Raw genomic sequence first — 23,582 nt, forward strand, 5'->3', positions numbered from 1 at the left:
GAATGATTTATAGATTCTGCACGTAACACATATTGATCTTTTATGATCTGTTTTACAAAGTATAGGAAAAATGTGTATGGTCCGTGTATTGGTTGAATCCCATAACCGATTATTGATTAAGTACCTAAATGTTTGCAGTGCAATGTTTTCGTTTATTTTCAAGTTACAAATTTGAAGTTTATGTATGATAAATTTGATGGCACGCTTAACTAAATATCACACTGTTAATTGCTGCGAATGCTTCGTCTGTTTATAACGGAATAAAAAGCAAGACCGCTAAACTGGTCAAATACGAGAGTGGCCAAATTTCACTGAACCTCCGATTTTAAATTATATTTAAAATGTCTAAAACGCCTGTTATTTCCTGTAAATGAATATGCTAATGTATGGACGTGAGTTGACAGCTTCTTACAAAAAGAGGATAACCATATAAGACATTTTGTGTTTCATATGATACATTTTTACTTTCTGTTAGTGTTAATTTTATTTATAATGAAGATACTTTTTGACTTAATATCTTACCTAGCATTAGATACTGTTGTTAAAAAAAAACTTCAGTAAAAATAAATCAATATTTAGAAAACGGATGAAAAATTTAAATCGTATGCATAGTTATATATTTGTGTTACACATATATTGCAGTTGGTGCTGTAAATATTTTCTGACAAGAGTTTTTTTTTCGACCTGGTTGAAACAATTACTTCATGTAGTTGTATTGTCTTGCGTTTCTCAAGTCAGGAATATGACAGTTGTTTTCCATCTGTTTGATGTGTTTGAGCTTTTGATTTTGCCAATTGTTAAAGGACTTTCCGTTTTGAATTTTCCTTGGTGTTCGGTTTTTTTGTTATTTTACTTTTTTGTAACCAGTTTGACGAGAAAGCACAAAAGAGAATATTAACCCCATCCCGTTGTATATAAACTGACGATTTCATTGAGTGAGATATTTTTACATAACACGTGTGCCCCTTTCTCATTCCTCTTATTTAGAAAAAAATATAGTTTTGGAAAAAAAATCTAGCTTATGCAATATCACACCCTATTATGGTGATCGGAAATGCGGATACATTCGGTAACACAGATCGACGAATGTTTTCGACATGACAGGTAGGTAAATCTATTCGCATGTTCTACTGAAAAAGATAAAGGTACTTCGATGGTAATATTTGTTTGTTTCACGAATTACGAATGAAATAAGCCACATGTCTGTCAAAGATGTAGTTTGGATTAACACTTATTTACAAAAATATCAAATAGTAAAGTGGTGTGCTCACGTGTTGCTTTTGTGTGTGTAAATGATGGCAAATTTCTTAACTTTAATTGGATCGGCACATTTAAATTTTATAAAACGTACATGAATGAGGATATGGTTGACCTTTTTCCCAAAGAAAATATGTTTATTTGTTAAATTTCAATTGATTTTGGTCAATCAACATGTTTTTCTTATGTTGTAAAGTAGACCAGACAACACTTACGTAGGCTTGGGAATTGTAAACACTTTACGAATTATTCGTCAAATATCTTTGTTTTCTCAAATAATGTGATTTTTTCTTCATATTAATCATGTTAATGTATTGAAAACTATAAATCATGGAGGCAAAATTCATAACGACAGTGGCGAGAAACATGTTTTGTGATTTCATGCTTCGGCTGTACTATCGCACTTTGATTCAAACGTTTAACATTCCCATATCTAATAAGGATGTGTATTCAATTTTATTATAAAGTTCAAAATTGTAAAATAATAGAACATTTGTGTAATATAAAGATAAGAAGGTATGGTATGATTGACAATGAGACAACTCTCCACCAGAAACCAAAAACACATAGAAGTTTAGCAACTACAGGTCACTGTAAGACCTTCAACAAAGTGCAAATCCCATACCGCATAGCAAGCTATAAAAGGCCACGAAATGACAAATGTAAAACAATTCAAACGAGAAATGAACGGCCTGATTTATGTACAAAACAATTAACGAAAAAAAAAAATGATATACAGCATCAAACGACAACCACTGAATTACAGGGTCCTGACTTGGTACAGGCACACACAGAATATTGAGGGGGGGGGGAGGTCGGAGGCTAAACATGTTTGCTAGCGCGCTAACCCTCCCCTATACTGGGACAGTGGTGTAACAGCACAACATAAGAACAAACTATAAATATCAACTGAAAAGAGTTTAACTTATCAGATCGATACAAAGCAACAACAACAAAAAAAACGAACAAATAACAAACAACTAACAAAAACACAAAAGACAAAAAGTACAGATCTGAGAGTGCTCGCAGTTATTGAAATCTAGTTCAAAACCAATAACATCTAATAAGAAAATCATGTATCTAAAACTAAAATATCAGTACACATCCAACATCAAATGGATTTAATGTAAAGACATCGTTAACAGTCAGAAAAAATCATGATAATGAGCAATGCAAAAATATAAGTATCGATAGATTGTAGGACCGTGAATGCACATTATTGTGTGTTTAACAAAAATATTATGTTAGGTTTTAATTTATTAATAACAATATTAATATTTTTTCCGATAAAATCAATGCATAGTTATTATACAGCTTTGCACCTCGTTGGAGTATATTCAATGGCAAAACCATGATCAAATTCTTATTTTTATATTGTCTAGGAAGACGCGTAGCTCAAACTGAAAGATGTTACCAATTCCGGCTTGGTTCCAAAATGATGCTAATTTTATTTGAATTATTGCGCTTTGTCCAGTCAATTTTAGACTGGCGAACAATTGCAACCCATACAAGATATTTATCAATATGTAGAATATATAACACATCAATCTTATTTTTAAACAGGGTTATCTCTAAACCTGACACCTTCAATTATTACTGGGTTATATTTGTGGAGTTGAACAGAGTTCAGTTTCTTCAGCCTTTACCATTTAATAAGTTAAATAAACATTTTCTCCTGTGATCAAAACAGTTAATACATCGGTTATGTTTGCATTTTGGATTATAATACAGTTGTACTTTTTAAAGAAAATATTTATTGCTTATTTATAAAAAAAAATAGTTCTATATCATATAAAGTCCTTCCAATTTCGATGAAAGAATACGTTTTAAGGGTTTCCTGCTGTTAACATATATATCCATGTCCAGTGCACAATGTTAAAACAATTTTGTCGACACGCGATGTATGTAATGAATTGACCATGTGTTTCAATATCGTTGACATTGTATTATCTCTCATATTAGAGTTGTTTTAGAGACGTATACGTATTGGAATATCCATATAAATACGATAAAGTTAACATGAGCATCTATTTTCTGACTCCGATAAGTCAAATAATGTATTGATTAAATCAAAATTTGGTATTTGTAATGTGCACTGGGTTTCTGCAGTATGTTTTATCCCAATACAAAACGTTGAAGTACAGAAAAGCACCTTTTTGAAATATAAATCATAACAAAATGTATCTTGAAGTTTCAGATTCGAGTGTACCTTACTACTTTCGAGTGCATGTTAACTACTAAAAAATAATCATAAACTTATGTATTTAAAAATATGTGCAATTTTACTAATGCATTATTACATTAGCTTAGAGATTGGGGAGAACAAGGTCATTTAGGTATATGCACAAGACAAATCTTGGCAAATGTTAAATTATCCTATTTGGTTATTTAGTTTATAACGATTTGATTTGCTCAAGGAGACGAATAGGATCGGACACAAGTTTAATCAACTTATGAAGTTTTTTCCTTTGCATAAAATAACAATTACAATACAAACGCGCACAGCTGAGTAGATCTACCTTGAAGGTATAAGTTAAAAGAGGCATTTGCAGACAGTCTGAAAAAACCAGTACGATACGATTTCCCAGTGTAGGGGTTCAAACCAGTCTCTAAATATAGATATTCAGTTTTAGTAAAGATTTGAAATCATGTTACAATCCTCGCAGTTGAAGTTTTTCTTATTTGTTTGAATTGCAAATACTACAATTTACCCACACTTCACAAGCATACTCAAAGATAGGACGAATATATACCAGATACATTTTTTCTAAGTTCTGTCTGTTCATCTCACATATAAATGTTCTTAAGACTGCTAATGTTTTATAATATTTTTTGAAATATCTTCTACGTGCTCATTCCATTTTGCGTCCTGGGAAAGAGTTACACCCAAGTGTTTTTTACTTGATGTGTTAGATATTGATCTTCCACTGAAAGAAAAACTTAAATTATTTGGAATCTTAGTATTTGAGCGAATCATTATTTCTGTTTTATGTGATTATTGCTAATTCATGCAGGCATGCAAGCTTTAATGTTGATGTGCTTACTAGGAGTCTGAAGTTCAGTGGATTTCGTTGGTTCATGTCTGTCATATTTGTTTTTCGTAAATTGTTTTGTTTTAAATTAGGCCATTGGTTTTTCAATTGAATTGTTTCATATTTTTCATGTCGGCGCCTTTTATAGCCGAGTATACGATATGGGTTTTCTCATTGTTGAAGGCCTACGGTTGCCTATAATTGCTAACATCCACTTCATTTGAACTTTGGTGGATACTTGTCTCATTGGCAATCATACCACATCTCTTATTATCCCTAAATTATACTTTGGAGGAATTCAAACAAAATAAAATCGTTTTAATTAAAAACAAATAGCCACAAAACAACTGATTTTGGTAGGTTTAAATCATTTTGGATCTTGAAGTTGCATAGATAAAATTACATTGCAATAAATTCCCACATAAAGGTAAGAGAGTGTTCTATTAAAAGCATTTACTTTCATCTCTGCCCCTGGCAACAGTATTTTGAAAAAAAATCCCTAATAATTGGTAGCAATCTTATCATGTGAATAGAAAGTCAAATACACCTTTTATATTCAAGCGTGATGAGGTCCACTAGTACTGCTTTGTCCTTTAAATGTATAATACAGAAACAATGAATATACCATGTCGCTTCACATTGCATTATTTTTATATTTTAAAGCTAAATATTTATATATTAAGATTCAAAATTTATATAACTAGAAAACACAATATATGAGTCAAATGAAATACCTTTGTAATGAGCCATCATGGTAGGGTGGACGTGTTTGAATATAGAAATTACCTAGTGCAAAATTGTTTAAAGTCTTACTCGTAAATATTTTTGATTTAATTTGACCAGTTATTAAAATGAAATTTAGAAATGCCCCTTATCTTATTCGTGAAAATGTACTATAAAAGAAGAATTAAACGGTTCATCCCTTTTTCCTTAAATTTCTGCCGAAAACACTTCACGACAATTTAGTTCGATCTTGCATAAGTTAAAAACATGTTTTTTGGGGTTTTTTTTCAGTAAATTTTAGTCTTCAAATCCTGAAAATTTCTTGTCTGCCCTTTCACGAAATATTTTCGTACTATTTTTAAGTGTTTCACTGAACTTTGAAAAAATTCGACCCGACAAGCAATCAGACAATAATTTTTACTATTATAACTTTAAGGACAAAATCATATACTAAATAATACTAATTACTTAGAAGAAACATCTGTTTTTGTCTTTTCGAATACAACTTTCACGTACGGATCGTAATGTAGAAATATTATATAAACACAGGAGTATAAGAATACAAAAATTACGGGCTCTGCAATAATCTAAATTAATGATGGGAGGGAGGAAAAATGTCGCAAAATGTTTCCGAATTTGATTAATTGAATTATATTACACAATATTGTTCAAAACGAACTTGTTTCTTTGCTTAGTTTTCCCATATAATTATGCGTTCTTATTATTATAACTGTACCATAATGGAAATAATTTTGGCGAAGTAGAAACACGTATAAAATAAAGAGTAGGAAAGTTTAACTTTACAAATCCATTTCATTAAATAGAAAACCGTAAATGGCCCCTTTCCGACGAGAGAGTGTGCATGTAGAAGGATGATATTGTTTCGCTCTACAATCCACACATGAACAAATTCGTTATCCCGTATGATCAATTCCTTACAAGACCTACTGTTGTATTCACCGTTAATTTGTATTGATCCTGAACATGAAATATTTACCACTAGACATCAAGCTAACAATAAAAGAAACGCAAAACTTCTAGTTTTACAAACGATTTAATAATATATATATCAATGGTAAAATTGATACGAAACAAATAAATAACAGCATATTGCAGTACATTTCATGTCACATTTGTTGCATCGAGTATATAATTATACAATGTCGTAACACAACATCTCAAAGACCACAACCCTCATTTTAAAAAGTCAGTACCTGTTGTGGCCACCTCTAGCATTAACAAGTGTCATGGAACGACTGCGCATGGATAATGTAATATTAAAGCCATGAAACAAATTTATAATTAAGTAAATGTGAGAATTTGAACCAATTAGGTGAATGTGTCTTTGACGGCTAATGACGCTTTTATGGGTTCTGTATATATATTATTGCCCCGATGCAGGTGATTAGCCATGGCGAATCAAATAGGATTAAAGTAATCGCAAGTGGAATGTGTGCTAGTGTTTTAACAGTCTTCAAATGCACATAATTTGCCATGTGAATCATATAAAACAGAAAGGTAAATTCATATGGAATTAACATGCATGTTATCTTCCTTAATATGCATGTAATATTAATCGTTGGATGTTAAGCACCTATCAATCAATCAAAACGAGTTCAACCAAAAAAAAAAAAAAAACCATTATGTGTCTGTCTCAAATAACAAATTGTGTCATCTTTTTTATATTTGTTTTACTCATTTTGAGGAAATTATTGCCTTCATATATGGTGAATGACTAGAATCGGGACTATTTAGACTTTGCAATCTGCAACACTAACTATCATGGGGACGATTTACAGTTTTAAATACAGTTAATCTGCTTGTCCATAGCTAAAGGCAATATTGTTTTGACCACTGGATGCGTTATTAAATTATACAAATCTTTAATTTTATGTAGGATGGGGTTTATCAACTTATAATAAATAAAAGGTATCTTTCTCCTGTATACATATAATACGTGTTTCTGCTGTAGATCGAGGTGAATCAAAATATTAATCTTATATAATTAAAAGTTCCTACAGCTAGCATCTTACTCTTATATCAACTATGTAATGAACTTACATGTAGTAACTGTTGCTCACATCATCGTAATTTGGTCTCTTCATGGTAGATAGTTGTCTCGTTTGCAACCATACCACATGTCCTTATTTTTGTAATGAATCGATTTAATGATTATTGTTGACTTGTCACAAGGAGAATAAAGCTTAGATTTTTAACAATTCAAAATTTTCAGATTTTTTTTTTATGTACTCCGTATTGATGGTAGTCAATGTTGCTGTTTTTGGTTTCTTACAAGCAAGTAAAAAAGAATAAAATAAATGCATGTGCTGTAAAAATGTTTGAAGCAATTAGTCAATTACATTAATATTTGTAGATTTTTTATCGCTCAGTGTCTTATAAATGATTTTAAGAACTTTTTCATGTCCATCGCAAAGCCATGTTTTTTCCTGTTTGACAAGGTAACCTTTTCAGTGCACATTAGAGTTTGACCCTGGGTAGAAAGGTATATGCCCTGTGCCTTCACATACTAAGTTGTTAAAAAGTAAAACAACAAAAATACCGAACTCCAAGGAAAATTCAAAACGGAAAGTCCCTTAACAATTGGCAAAATCAAAAGCTCAAACACATCAAACGAATGGAAAACAACTGCCATATTCCTGACTTGGAACAGGCATTTTATTATGTAGAAAAAGGTGGATTAAACCTGGTTTTAAAGCTACTTAAATGTCCTTAAAATGGTTCAGATTCCAGACTTTTCGAGTGCACTAAAGGTTTTTGTCCATTCTCTATATTGGTTATGGCTAAATATTAAAAGAACTGTTCATATGCCGACCACTAAACTGTATGTATTCTGATATGCTATGATACGACCTTCAAAGTACGACGTATGTTTTTTCATTCGTAGTAAATCCCCCACCCCTATATTTTGAACTGTTAAATATAAAGACGAGAATGCACACGCAATTTCCGCCTGCTTTACATATCATTGAACTTATGTTGAAAGTCTGTAATATGAAGGTTTTTTATCGCATAAAATTAACATTATCAGTGATCCATGTGCATGAGGTCAAGGTCAGATGAACCCTGCCAGACAGACATTTACACCTTACAATCATACTATACACAAAATATAGTTAGCCAATTGTTTATAGCACGAGAAACTGACCTAATTATGAAAATAGAACATTGGCCAATGATATGGATTTGACCTACTTCTCATAATAAATGTGTATTTCACATGACAAATAAAACAGCAGTGGCTGAACCATAAAAATCAGGTCAAGGATGATAGACATATGACAGACAGAAACTTTGTAACATAAGGCATCTGCATACAAGGTATGAAGGATCGAGATTTTCTATTTTCTGAAGAAAAAAAAAGTTTAATGCAAATAGTTTACGTAGCAGGCTGACAGTTACCCCTTTCTCTCACATTCTGGGGATTTCGTTTCAGGTTGGACACTTAAGGGTCATCAATTATAATTCCTACAAGACCATTGATATACTTGTAGGTATTTCCCTATAAAATTTCTATCTATAGACACTGGCAATGTCATTTGGCTTGACACATGTGACAGTGTGGATAGTCATTGGCAATCATACCACCTTTTCTTATTTTTATATTTGCTACGTTTATTTGATAAGTTTTTACATCTACCGAGGAAAAAAATATATTATTTTAACCTTTTGATGAGACAAACTCAACACTTCCACTTGCCATTAAATGGGTCTGCCCTTTTTTGATTAGATAACAATTTATGGCATATTTAAAGAAGATTAGCCATGCCATTCACATTCTGTTTATGTTTGAACTTTCACATAGACACATAAAATTCAATAGAGATTTCCATGTGTTTTGGAAATATATTGTGGTTCGCTAACATAGGCTAGGCTTTGAACTGAACTTTGACATCAAGCTGACATTGACTGCAAAACTTGAAATCAATACCTGATGGTTCGTCATGCATAATGATAATATCCATGTATATTTAATCTGCCATTTTGGCGTATGATTCTGAAATTTACTAGATTTTGAATAGGACCCTCGTCCTCAGATTGACTTTTATCTGACTTTAGATAACAATAAAAGTTATGTATTTCTATTTCCTGTTTTATGATAATTGTTCGAATTATAACATGTATAAAAGTATGTGGCTCTGCATTCTCTATCAGCACACAACATACATACAATGCATCTTTTTTATGTCAGCTTCTCTGCATTAGTTCCATGATATACTTCCATTCTGGAATAAAAATAGATAAATTAAAACATTTGTTATACTGCATTACATTGTCATTTATAATACAAGTTTGGTTTGACGTTTCATAAAAAAATTAAAAAAAAGTTTTTTTCTGAGGATACGAATGTCCCCTCTCAAGCTTTGCAATTTTTAAAAGTTAAAAAGGGACTCACACTGTAACTCAAGAATGGTAAATGACTCACTGCCAAAATTCAACTCTGTCTGCAAGTTTTGATTTTTAGCATTGTGTATGAGTTTCATAAAATTTACATGAGGCAAACTTAAGTTAGAGTGGGGAAACGAAAATGAAACAGACGGACGGACGGAAGGGCGGTCAAGCGCAACATTTAATTCCCCCGGGGGGCATAAAAAAAGAAAAAAAACACTAAATAATACATGAATAATTAAAATACATGTACATAATTACTGATTTCAATCAGCTTACAACTTTTATACTAATGATCAAATTCAGTACATATCAGGAGGTCATGTGCACAAATCTAGTAAAATACAACACAATTCAAAACAGGTACTTTTTTTTAAAGATAAAGTCAGGACATTATCAAGTTTCATTACTTGAAACATTGCTCACCGTGACCTTCAAAATATGACCTTGATTCAAGCTCATGATATAGCAAACAGTACAAATTTATTGTCTGTACATGGTGTTAATACATGTATCAGCAATGACTCACATCTCCAAAATATGCATAGAGGTAAAATTATGAGGCATAAATAGGAACTGGCAATCACTGTGTGATGAATAACTTGGAACTTATCAGATAATACAAAGATAAGGTCTCAACATTTTTTTATTTTTATTTTATAGAGATGGTCCTTAAACAAAGAATTATTTGAATCTGTTTAAATAGTTTTGAAGTCTAGAAAATTGATTAGAAATGTATAATGAAAACTAACCTAACAATTTAGAAGGTTCATGTTACTTTTACTGATATTTCACTTTCAGTATGAACTAACTAAACCCCCATAGCTAAATTGGTTATTCCAGATTCAATTCATTCCTACTTTTAAATTAAGGCATTATAAACTATATACTTGTTTCTTGTCTCATGGCAGACAAAAATAGAGTAGGTACATTTGTAGGTAAAATAATTTTTTTTTCTGAAATATTTTACAACGAGACTATATAGGGAAACATTGTGGACTTCAGTTTTGCCTACTTAATCAAAAGTTTCTGGACTTTAAATGACTGCTTAACCAAAAATTACATAAATGTATAAGGGTAGACATGAAAAATAATGCTAGGTATGGAGGCAGGAAACAGGACTATATTTTTGGGGGCGCCCGTAGTTTACAACACATGCATAAATAAGGGTCATGACACACCTAAGTGACCTTTAGTCCATGTGCAACAATTTGTGAAATATGATTGGTATATATGATCAGTTCATGCAGATACTGTCAGTTAAAAGGAGAAACATCCAAAAACATGGGTTTGATAAGTTTATTAACTAGGACTTTTAGTTTACAATATGACCTTTGATAAAACAGAAAAGTCTGAAAAGAGAATGGAAATGGGAAATGTGTGAACGAGACAACCACCCGACCAAAGAGCAGAAAACAGCCCACGGGTCTATAACGCAGCGAGGAAATCCCTCACCCGCAGACAAAGGAAGCAATCTTTAATACTATAAATAGATTTCCCCATTTAAAACATAAATTACTTTCGTACCACTGTCATTAAAAATAACTGTTCAATAGTTTCTTTTGAGAAAATACACCGAAAAGTATGGAGAAAACGAAGGACGCCAATTGATGTGAATAAGTCATTTAAAACTACTTGGAGAAAAATATATGTTATCAACGTTAATAGCTTGCTACATGTTTTTTTAGTTTTCTATGAAATATTTTTTGTGGACTTGTTTGTCTTTTCATAGTATTTTGTTTTTAAGGCCATGGTGTTGTCAGTTTCTCTTCGACGTATGAGTTTTAAACATCCACTTGGTTTTTTCCGCCTCTTTTGTTAACATGGAGTGCTCTGTTCTTATTTCATATTTACTGTTATGGTCAGGTAGAGTTCTTTAAATCTTCAAACATAAACGGTGAACAATGTCAGTTTTAATATATGGTAGCTGAATTTATATTCAATACTTCTGATTGTTATACGAACTGTGATTCATTTGCGTGAAATTTTTTTTCAATAAAAATAAAGTTAGCCATTTAGTCTCTAAAATGAATTCGTACTTAAAAGTCTAACCACGAAAGCCAGTCTTTTGTTCTTAGCAATTATTTTTTTCGTAATTATGAATAGAACATCTGACCTACTGCTACCACGGTCAACTTCATTACCATTTATTTACCTTGGTAAGATTTTTGTTAACATTAGACATAATGGACGACTTAATTCCCTAATTGTCAGAGTTCGTTTACAACACTGATCAAATAAACACTGAAAAAAATAGAAATGTTATTAAACAATCTGATTTTTGAAAATTCATTTTAGCAGATTCATATAATTCATATATACTTTATATCATTTGAGCATTTCCCCAAATACTTCATATGTACGTTCCGGTATATACAGATACATGAACGATACGTTCTGCAACAGCTCTATTAAAGCAATTGTACAGATTCGGAATACAATATAATATGATGTTAACACGATATTGTCAACATATCGATGTCGACGATGGGAACGAAGTATTAAAACACGAGGGTATATACTCGGTATACAATATAAACCTGAAGTTCACGCGATATTGTTAACATAGCGATGTCTATGATATGAAGGATGTAAATGCAGGATTGTAGACAAGTTGTACAATATAAAGACGATGTTGACACGATATTGTCAATTATCCGATGTCGACGATGTGAACGATGTAAACGATGTAAACGACGTAAAACAGCAAAAGTATAGAATCGATATATTATACTAACACGATGTTTGGTCAATTTTCGATTTTTCCGAAATAGAAAAAATGGTTTTGTGAGAATAAAACACACAATAATTAACAAATCTGCGTTTAATGCTACAATGTTCTCTGACTTCAACAAATTTGTGAACGGAGAGGCTCACATTGGAAAATATGGATTCGGCTTTTTTACTATTAAATCCACTTTTTCTCTAGTGGCAGAGCTTGCACGAGATGCTTCTATTTTTGTTCCCTTTACCCTTAGCGGTATTTTTGTTCGTTTCTGGGGGTAGAGTACATAATATCAGGCCACAATAATGATACCTGCCCTAGGCAATCAAATCTTAATACGTTCTGCTATAGGTTGGCTTCTTCCTTTTTTCTAAATAGCGCAGCAACAGATCTGGACCATACCAAATAGTGTCAATGTGGAGCCTACCATCAACCCTGAATATTGAAGTCGCAATGACACGTTTTGTTTTATTTTGCTGTTTGTATTTTAGCTGTTCAGTGTGAGAATTTAAAGTTAGATGGTCACATAAAATCTTCTGCAAATATGCCTAAATACAACGACGTAGTAACGCTGTCATGTAAGGATGGATATATTGGAATACATATAACAATGAAATGTTATTCAAATGGTTCCTGGCCAACTCAACGTCCAATTTGCAAACGTAAGATTAAATCCTGTTACATCACATTAAAAACATATGATAGTAGTTGTTATTGTCACATATTATATGTTTTACAAAAGTATTAAACATAGACATATTGACATCAATTAAGAATCATTATTTATTCCTTTAACGTTTTGGTCAGTTGATTAAATATAATATGTATTTTGCTCTAAAAAAGCTAAAATGGAAAAGATATGTTGCAGCCTTTATGAAAAGCTTTACTTTACTAAACGACTATATTGTCACTTCCTACGCCACCCTTTCACAGTTTAGTCTTTACAATTTCATATGTTGTTGCCAGATAAATATATGTTAAAGATACCAAGATTAAACCTAAAACTTATTTTCTTATACGGTTTAGATATTTACAAGAAAAAAAAAACTGTTTGATTGAAATTAAATTAAATACTGTTGTAAAGTTTATAAATATAGAAGGGTCATAAGAGAGACAATTTTATGTTTCAGGATACCATATATAAACGCACAACAATATTATCATGGGTATTTAAAAAAAAAAATTGTGTGTAACAGTTATGTTTTCATGTACATCAAAATGTAAATAGCGCATGCTAGACGGAAGGGTATAAACGACATCTGCGATATTCTGATATACCGATGCCAACATACAGCTGCATGCACATATTTTGTTATTATACGATGAAGATGATGAAATACTATGCAATTGCAAATGCCTTTGGTTAATTTAAATGGATTAATGAAAGTGTTTTTGTTTACATTTCAGCTATATATTGTGAGCATTTGATGATAGATGCAGAAATGAAATCTTCGAACAATTTGCCTAAATTCAACGAACATGTTACGTTATCATGTAAGGAGGGATATCATGGAGAGGCTATAAGTTTGAAATGCTATGCAAATGGTTCCTGGCCATTACAACGTCCAAATTGTGCACGTGAGTTTAAGTGTTAATGTAAAGGTTCAGTAAATGAAGAGTTATAAACTAATAACTAAAAAAAAAAAAAAAAAAAAAAAAAAAAAAAGCGCAATATTTACTCGACAATAATATATTTCCATAACTTTGTAATTTTTTTTATTTAAAGATTTTGAAAATCAAAATATAGTTTGCTGCATATCTAAATGACTAAAATTTACAGCTTTTCAAAAATATTGTTCAGTAGTTCAAATATGTTTTCTTCTACCAACTTTGTGTGTTGTAATCAACGGTTTATGTTGTTTAAGAGAAATCATATCGTAAAATTCTACTATAATTGCTATAAAAAGATAAAGTTTATTCGCAGCTATAACTGGACTCAGATCGATGTACGGTTTCTAATCGCTGTCTGTTCTTTAAATTGACGTAACATCTGACGTCTTGATAAAATAAGACTGCAAATCTCCCTTTTAATGTAGCAAATTTCTAGCAGGAGATATATATGAAAGGCCGTTCATGTCAAAAACCCGATAAAGTAACGCGTTAACATTTAACCCGATAAAATCACATTTAATGCGATAAATACAGTTGTAACGTGTTAAAATATTTTTCAACGCGTTAAGAAATCAATATATTTAACGCATTAAACTTTGTATTGATTAAGTTTGAGATTTAATCCGTAAGTGAAAAAAAGATATTTATCGCGATAAAATACCCGTCGCACTTGCCATATATGTCATAATAAATCACATTTAACGCGTTAAATTCAACACTATTAAGTTACATTATTCTACCACGTAAAAACATTGTTTAACGCGTCAAAACTTCGTGTAACGCGATAAAGCTTTGTTGTTTAACGCGTTCAAACTGTGCTTAACGCGTTAACACATTGATTAACGCGTTAAAACAGTTAAAACATTCAATTTGTTTAACGCGTTAAAACATTGTGCAACGCCTTAAACACGATTTAAAACTTTGCTTCACGCGATAAAACTCCTATTTATCATTTTCAACTTTAAGACATTCAGTCTACATTTTATCTCGTTGACTCTACTTTAAGGATGTACACCTCTAAGGAGCCAAAAATTTCTAGAATTAATTTTTTTTTCTTAACCTGATTTTTGGGTTTATATGACTGTAAAAAAATAATTGGTGAAGAAAAAATCATATGGTGGTGCACTTCTTTTTTTGCTACAGCCATTTGAAAGTATCCAATTTTGATGATTTTTCCATTTTTCATCAATTTTTACCCATTTTTGGGCTATTATCATGAAAAAAATCACAGTTTCACAATTAAACTTTTTTTCATACTTTCACTAAAGATGAAGTGGACCAATCTGAATAAATTTAACTTAAAAAAAACTATAGGTAGGTGTTAATATAAGAAAGTTTTATAAAATGTTGTTGCTTTTTTGTGTCAAATTTACCATGTTGTCAATTTTGTAAATTTGGGATTTTTCTTTTTTTTTAGAACAAAAAGCAGATTATTTCAACTTCTTAGTTATAAATGATTGAAAAAATACATATCTAAGAAATTTGAAAAGAAAAAAATTGATATGGGATGTACATGTATCTGGTAAAATCATTTCTTGTACCCCTCACCCATTTTCTCAACATTTTGGCTAATGAGACTGACTTGATGGGTTATAAAAATTTGAAAATTTTATTACTCAAAAACTACTTATTGTAAATACACAATTTCTTCAGAGTTAAGTTTGATTATAATATTTTTTAAATTCATTGATATTTTCCACTTGTATCACATGTTTTGGAAACAATTCCAGAACGAGATTTCAACGAGACTGAAACGTCAGAAGAATACATCCTTAAACGCGTTAATGTTGCAATAAACACGTCGACGTTGCATTTAACACGTTAACGTTGATTTTAACGCGTTAAGGGCAAATATACAGTTACAGGGAAGGTAATGACGTTGCTAACGTAAAATGTTATATTTTACGACGTCAAACTGTGATATATTGCGAAAAGATGCATTTTCGACTGATTTCTATCATTCAGACTGATTACAGCAAACCTTCTAGCGAATTATTTCACGAATGTGACATTGTGCCGATTACAAAAAGAATACATTATCATAAATCATTACTAATGTATAAGGCAAAAAATGGTTTAGCTCCAGTAATTATTATTTTATTAAGAGAGCCTTATCGAAAATTGGCGCAATCCAAATGCACGGAAGCGTATATGGGCCTTGTATTAGTTGCTTAGTAATGAGTTATTCTCTCTAAATAAAGATATTATTATTATTATTATTTAACGCGTTAAAGTTGCTTATAACGCGTTCAATTTATCTTTAAAAACTACTTTAAAACTTTTCCATAACTTTTAACGCGTTAAACCTTATTCTAATGCAAGGTTTAACGCGTTACACCTTCTTTTAGCGCGTCAAACCTTCTTTTAACCGCGTTAATTATTGTTTTAACGCAATAAGTAATTAATTACAATAATATCTAAATATGCTGAAAATCTTTAAACATTGTCGCGGTAATTGACGAAGATGTAACACATGCGGCCATTTCATTTAGTAAGTTTCGAGTAAAATCTGACGCCTTAAAATGTAATTAAGGCAAAATTAGAATGCTTTTTCGGTCAATTTTAGATGTCTAGTGCTAAACGCGTTAAATACTCAGTTAACGGGTTAACAATTGTTAAATGTTAACGCGTTACTTTATCGGGTTTTTGACACGATCAGTCTTTCATAGATGTATACTAGGTTGATACACTATTTCAGGACTTGTGTTTGTTTTCATGACCATATTGGTACATGTAGATAGTTGTTGTTTATTCAAGAAAGCTGTAAAACCAAAAAAATTGTAACGGTTAATTTGAAGTCTTCACTTTGGAAATTCCACTGATGTCATCAGTGTTATAAATTACTTTAAATATGTTCAACTTTCCGTAGCCTACATTTTCGTATTCTTTTCCGAGTTTATGCTCTTTAAATCGAAGTCCTTTTGTGGTTCTCAAATCGATATCCATTCGTTACCGGATGAGAACTCATGATTTAAAAAATCATTTGTAACATATACAGTTTATTATTTAATAAAATTCATTAACACATATATTTTTTTTTAAATGTTATCATATATATTATTGGACTTCCTTTAGACACTATTAAAACAAAGAGATCAAAGAAACTAGACCATTTAATTTCAAATACACATACAGGTATATTGATATTATATTTTTTCCATAAACAATCCAAAATATTCTGTTTGTGTCCCATTAATATATCCCTGAATTACAGAATAAAGAATCCACTGATGCAGATTAATCCGTCTCGTTTTCAGACATGCATATACAGCGAGACGACTTCAATTTTGAAATTATAAGTTTTTTACACCTTAGCAGTAATATATCAATTTTAAGACTTTGTAAACATTGCCTGAGGGAAAATGTTTTGTCAAAAAACGTCTCATCCTTTTTCTAAAAAAAATCTTCGGAAAGTACCAAGACTTAATGGGTAAATAGTCAGTGTCTACTTTACAAATAATACAAGATGATCTTGAGTTATACATTCTAGGTGCTGAAGTTGAGTATCTTTTTTATTAACCTTACAGTTTTCCCTTTCTTTGTCTTTGTGCAATTATGTTCATTTTGGTCGTATGACTCTTGACTTGACTCTGTATTCATGTATCCAGCTATCGGGTTTATGGCTATGGGCGTTCCTGGTGCAGGTAGGCCCAGAGGGGCGGTTCGGACGCAAGAGGTTTTTAGTGTTGTTTTCATTTTGTTTAACCTTGCATTTTATTTTACTTAACTTGTACTTAATCAAGAAAGTGTATACTATATACTATGTATGTACTATTAACTACAAAAAACGTTTTTTGTAGGCGTCTTTTTCAACTGTCTATCTTTGTTATATTTATTTGTATGTCTGTTATGTTGTATGTCTGTGGTGTATGTTTACGAAGTTTTGGCTGCTGGATCCTAATATTGTCACATTAACCTATTATGTCTGTTTGGGTTGCTATTCAATTTTGTCAAAAGAAGGGAACTATAAACTATTGCCATACAAGTGGGAGGTTCAGCTACCTATAAAACAACGTTTAACGCAAAATGTTCTTCGGAAATATATCAGTTGTTTAATATTCGCTTTCGTTAGTTTTATGAATTCTAACGTTTGATTTTGTCTGTTTTTATGGTATTCCCGTTTTCTACTTACTTTCGAGTCTTGTATTTTCATAATTTTTTTTATTGTAATACTCAATTTTCAGTAGGATTTAACAGCTTTTAGATTTTGCCCCTGAGAGTGAAGCACATACAAGGGAAATTGACCCTTCTCCAAATTTACAATTAGTATCAAAATGCCTTTCACAGCAACTCATTAAAAGTGCCAGTCTGCCTAAGGATCAGGCAGTGACAAAACATGATAGTCTCAGATTTTGATGAAAACTTGCATAAATCATCTGAATAACATGTTATAAAGAAAAAAAAAACTTTTCAGACCAATTATATATGGTTGCTATGGGGACAGGGCCATTTGATTTTTCCAAAGCAACAAGTAATGGAGGTTAACATAAAACCCACAGTTTTTTACTATTTCATTCTCATGAAATCTGCTGTATATATAAGATCTTGTATTTCTCCATTGTACTGCAACTTTTTCAACTATCAAATATTCTTGAAGAACAGCTGTTTTGATGAAATTCTATTTCATTCTAGAAATTTGGGGTACGGATGGTCTCTAGGGACCATAATGTCCCGAAAAGCAAAAAAAGGCCAGAAATCAAGTTCAAATATTTCTTTAACTAGAACAGCACATATATGGTGTTACTTAATATATAGTGGTCATACTTTCATTATTTCATAAAAGGTCGCTGGGTTTTTTCCAAATAATGAGTAACCATAGCAACAAAGTTAACCCTAAAGCAACAAAACTAAAAAACAAATTGCACCAACGGTATTCAATATTAAAGTCTAAATGCATATATATGGAGTAACTATGATTTATTCAAGCTATTCACATTAGAGTGTGGTCAATTGTTCCCATTTTTGCAAGGAAAGTATTTCATAGCAACAAAAAATTTCTTTAACAACCAAAATGAACAAAAATTGAAAAAATTGTGGGGTTTTTTTTTCATATAAAAATATTCTCCAGTGCAAAATCTGACAATTAAGAGGTCAGATATCAGTCATGTCTATATAAAATAAGTAAATTAAAAAAGATCTACATTTCATGTATAGCAACAACTGTAGCCTCCTAGTAATAAAATAGATTCCTTCCATGGCAATAATTAAAATAACAAAAAATAATAAAATAATATTATAAGTCTACCAACATGTAATATTTTTGTTATCTAATAAGCTGTTTTTAATAAAAATGGAGGTACAGTCATTATAAATATGGTGATGGGTTCTAATTACCCCCCCCTCTTTTCTCACCTTCACCCCTTACTAATAACTGATAAACAGCTGTGTTCATACATGTATAACTAATAAAAGGGGATATTTTCAAAAGTTTCCCATTTTTGGTGTGAGCTTACTTCTTATACCAGACTCATATTAGTTGGAGACCTATCATCATAGTATTTGACACTATCATGTTTTAAAAATTTTATTACAACCTGGTGTGTTTTTTTTTCAAACAAGCGATCTGCATAACAATCATGAATACTCCTTAGCAACAGTAAATTATGCATATTCCACCTTCTTTCTATCAAAATTATAGGTGATTATAAAAATGTTCATTTATATTTTTATGTTAAATGCTTCAATATGGATCCTTATCTAATTTTTAAGAAATTTATATATCACTAGCAACCAGATTTTCTACCTAGTAACGTAAAGTGAATATTTAGAATAATATACAATAATAATGCTACCTTATTTTATAAACAATTACACATGTCAGCACAAATATTCTTGTGAATAAAGAAAATTAGTTTCCTTGAAAGTTTTTGTTACATCCTAACATCAGTCTCCCTCCCTAGCAACCACAACTCAAAATAACTTAACATTGGCCAATGAACCATGAAAATGAGGTCAAGGTCAGATGATACCGACTTCACAGACATGTACACCTTACAATCATTCTATACACCAAATATAGTTAAACCTATTGCTTACAGTACTTGAACAACAGACAAAAACACAAAAGTTTAACATTGACCAATCAACCATGAAAATGAAGTCAAGGTCAGATGAAACCGGTCAGTCTGAGATCTATCCGTTACAATCATCCAATACACCACATATAGTTGACATACTGCTTATAGTATCTGAGAAATATACCTTATCATGTAACTTTAACCTTGATCACTGGTCCATGAAATGAGGTCGAGGTCAGGTGAACCCTGTCTGGCGGACATGTAGACGTTGCAAGGAAACCCATATATCAAATATAGTTATCCTATTACTCGTCATAAGTGAGCAATTCACATGACAAAAAAAACATTATTTTTTCAAGCAGTCGCTGAACCATGAAAGTGAGGTCAAGGAAACAATACATATGACAGACGGAAACTTCTTAACATAAGTTATCAGCATACAAAGTATGAAGCATCCAGGTCTTCTACCTTCTGAAATAAAGCTGTATACAAATAGTTTACGCTGGCCCCGCCGCCTGATAGTAATGTCTATGTCTCGCATACTGCGGCGAGACAAATATGAGATGTGGTGTGATCATGAAGATTGCAAATGAGACAACTATCCACCAGAGTTAAAACGAAGTGGTAGTAAGCAATCATATTGTTCATTATCCATGTAACAAATATTTTTGTGTTACATGAAGTTTTGACGTGCCAACAGAAAACATTTTGAATTTTTACCAAATTTTGTTTTCAAGTAAAAATAGTTTTACCATATTGATAATTATATTTGGATTAATTAATTAAATTTATCATAATTTGTTATTACCAGTATATATGATAAATGCTGTTGGTTGCAGTCTGTCATATATATTTTTTCGTTTATCATTTTTTCATAAATCAGGTCGTTGGTTTTTTTTTCATTTTATTTGATTACATTTTGTCATGTTGGGGTCATTTATAGCTGACTACACATTATGGGTTTTGCTCATGCGTACAGTGACCTATACTAGTAGTTACGAAATGTTTTTTTTTTCAAAAAGAAAACAATAAATTAACAAATTATTGCATTCATTTATTATAGTGCATTTATAAATTATTGACCAAAATTGGATATTAATTTATGTTAATTCAGGGAAAGCTGCATCCAAATATATTTATTTGATATCAGAATGCAAGTTCTAATCTAAATGTTTAAACCTCAGTCACATACATGTAATTCCTGAATATACAGTATTCAGATTGTTCAGGTCATTTTATATTTATCATGACTTAATATTTTACCTGTCCTTCAGATTGGGTATATCTGTTCTTTGAGTTCAAACATGTCATATGCAATTTCTCCATGAATAGAGGTTCAGTTGTCATCATTCTCTATTGAAGTGTTGGTCAATTTGAAGGCACGCTCTGTCCATTCGCTACAAACATTTTGATCTTCCTACTTAAGTGAGCAATGTTGGCATAACAATATGATTTGCCTGCAGCTGATTGAACATGCGATAGTCGAATCTTTTAATCATCAATCCTGCAATCATATGAAATTCCAGTAAAAATCAAAATAAATTAGCAATCGATTCACAGTTCATGTTGATAATTTTCAGTTCAATGAATCAGTTTGGTTGATTGAAATGTTAATGATAAAAGTTTAAAAAACAAACACTAAGGAAATGACCATTAAGTTTGGTACATGTTGGTGGACACTGGGACCAATATATTAATTTATGTATAAGTCCCAGGTGGCAATTATTTTGTTTTTTGCCTACCAGTGATTTCGCAAGCCCTCGTCATTTTTCGCTTTTCGAAATATCAAAAGTATTTCTTCTCATTTTTTGTCACTAAAATATGTAAAAGTTAAAAAAATAAACTTGACACAGATATGTTTTGTCTGTATGTAAATTTGACAGAAAAATGCAAATGATGAAATCAAATAGCAATACTCTGATATGTAAATATGCAAAATATTCAAAGTAAATTAACCATAACTGTGGAAATAAGAAATGCCATTAATGCTAAATACATCTGCATACCAAACACTACTGACTTATCATAATTGGTTCGCCTTTAACTGATCTACATATAATCACAAACTTTAAAATGTAAATTATGCTAAAGTTACAAGGTCAATAGACCATGACTAAGGGGACAGGGCCAAATAATCTCCATGGATATGAGATGCATCAAATTGAATGCTTATACAAATGTACATCAAATATCATTTATTTACCATTAGTAGTTCCCCTTAAACTGACCGTATCACAATTTTCAACAATTCTTAACGACACCGCTATGTTTCTACGTGGGGAAAGGGCATGCATGATTTTTGTGCAAACAAAAACCTTTTGAAGTTGTTGACAATACAAATGTAGGTGCCCTCTTCATAACTCTTGTTCAGCATTGTCAAAATGTTACCATAATTGCTCCAGCAGAAAAATGTAGGTCATATTGACCTATTTCTTGTTGTAACACACACATATATATATATATATATAAAGTGCCTAGAAAATCAACCTAAAGATGTTAGAGTAGATCTGTTTCTTCGGGGCTGGAACCTGTACTTTTTATTTCTAACTTCTACGACAACACCGCCTAGCATTGCGCAGATACCTTATCCCCTCCTCTAACTATAGCTGAAAAAATCAGCTTTCGTTTCGGGAGGTGTTACCTTCTCGTAGGAATTAAACAAGGATATCTGATACAATTCACGAAGTATTCTTTTTGTGTACAGAAATGATCATCTACTCATCTCATCAGTATAATTACAGGATGCTTATCTATTTTTAGAAGCATACAATCACTGTAAATTAATATATGTATATGTCTGCCTATGTGAAGTGACAACTGCAAATTATACCTTGTCCATCGGATTTTTTATGATTAAGAAATACCAGGCGTTAGAATATGTATAAAGTGCCTAGAAAATCAACCTACTGATGTTAGAGTAGATCTGTTTCTTTACTTCCTCCCCGAGCGGGGCTGGAACCTGTACTTTTTATTTCTAACTTCTACGACAACACCGCCTAGCATTGCGCAGACACCTTATCCCCTCCTCTAACTATAGCTGAAAAAAATCAGCTTTCGTTTCGGGAGGTGTTACCTTCTCGTAGGAATTAATCAAGGATATCTAATACAATACACGAAGTATTCTTTTAGTGTACAGAAATGATCATCTACTCATCACAGGATGCTAATCTATTTTTAGAAGCATACAATCACTGTAAATTAATATATGTATATGTCTGCCTATGTGTAGTGACAACTGCAAATTATACCTTGTCCATCGGATTTCTTATGATTAAGAAATACCAGGCGTTAGAATATGTATAAAGTGCCTAGAAAATCAACCTAACGATGTTAGAGTAGATCTGTTTCTTTACTTCCTCCTCGAGTGGGGCTGGAACCTGTGCTTTTTATTTCTAACTTCTACGACAACACCGCCTAGCATTGCGCAGACACCTTATCCCCTCCTCCAAAATATAGATGAAAAAATCAGCTTTCGTTTCGGGAGGTGTTACCTTCTCGTAGGAATGAAACAAGGATATCTGATACAATACACGAAGTATTCTTTTAGTGTACAGAAATGATCATCTACTCATCTCTTCAGTATAAAAACAGGATGCTAATCTATTTTTAGAAGCATACAATCACTGTAAATTAATATATGTATATGTCTGCCTATGTGTAGTGACAACTGCAAATTATACCTTGTCCATCGGATTTCTTATGATTAAGAAATACCAGGCGTTAGTATATGTATAAAGTGCCTAGAAAATCAACCTAACGATGTTAGAGTAGATCTGTTTCTTTACTTCCTCCCCGAGCGGGGCTGGAATA

This window comes from Mytilus californianus, unplaced genomic scaffold, assembly GCF_021869535.1.
Source record: "Mytilus californianus isolate M0D057914Y unplaced genomic scaffold, xbMytCali1.0.p SCAF_1, whole genome shotgun sequence".
NCBI classification, from domain to species: Eukaryota; Metazoa; Mollusca; class Bivalvia; order Mytilida; family Mytilidae; genus Mytilus; species Mytilus californianus.